Source organism: Corvus brachyrhynchos, unplaced genomic scaffold, assembly GCF_000691975.1.
Source record: "Corvus brachyrhynchos isolate BGI_N302 unplaced genomic scaffold, ASM69197v1 scaffold21, whole genome shotgun sequence".
Taxonomy (NCBI): Eukaryota; Metazoa; Chordata; class Aves; order Passeriformes; family Corvidae; genus Corvus; species Corvus brachyrhynchos.
Genome location: NW_008236924.1, coordinates 7,234,422 through 7,235,194, shown reverse-complemented (window position 1 = coordinate 7,235,194; position 773 = coordinate 7,234,422). Strand labels below are relative to the sequence as shown.

The 773-nt window shown below is 40.2% G+C and overlaps 1 long non-coding RNA gene across 1 annotated transcript in view; it reads left to right on the top strand.

Moving 5' to 3' along the window:
* LOC108445183 overlaps positions 1–773 on the top strand; it is a 27,163-nt gene that overhangs the window by 7,231 nt on the left and 19,159 nt on the right. The window lies entirely within an intron of this gene.

Here is a 773-nt window from a genome sequence, read left to right as displayed (position 1 = left end):
TGGAGCAGCCTGGGACAGTGGGAGGTGTCCCTGCCATGGCAGGGGGGGGAATGAGATGATCTTCCAGCATAAACCATTCCATGTTTCTGTGACTCCTGGGTCTTGGGGAGCTCATGGAGTCCCAAGTTCTCTGGTTCTATAAACTGCAGCCTGAATGAGTCCCTAATGACTCTCTCATGTGCCTCCTTCTCCAGCGCATCCCAGAGCAAATGTTTTGTACTTAATAAGATACCTACATTCAGTATTTGATATATCTGAATTTCATCATACTTCATCCACTGTAGACATCATGAAAAATAAAACAACATTATTTTGCAGTTTTACTGTAAATGGTTTGAAATATTATACCTAGAAATAAACAGGCTTTATAATTAATATAGCTGTACATTAATATATCAATACAATGTTAATTATAATATAATTTTCATTATACAGGCACTTATACACATGCAGCTGCTTGGCTGCATACACAAATCGTTTGTATGATTATGTGTGCCTACAAATTTGTGACAGCTGCAATGCTGGTTGCAGGATAGAAGAACTGGAATTTAAATGCTGGAGAAAATATGCAAATGCCTGAGAAACAGGAAGAGCTCAAAGTGCTTTGCAGGCTGAAAACAGTTGAAGAGCCCATGGTGCTTCTCTTACCCAGGCTCACACAGGAGCCACCCAACCAGCTCCGCAGGAATTGTTAAGAGAAATCTCTCTCGTTTTGTTTTCAGTTCTAAACTAACAATCTGCCCATTTGCATATCTAAATTCTCCGGTGCTGTA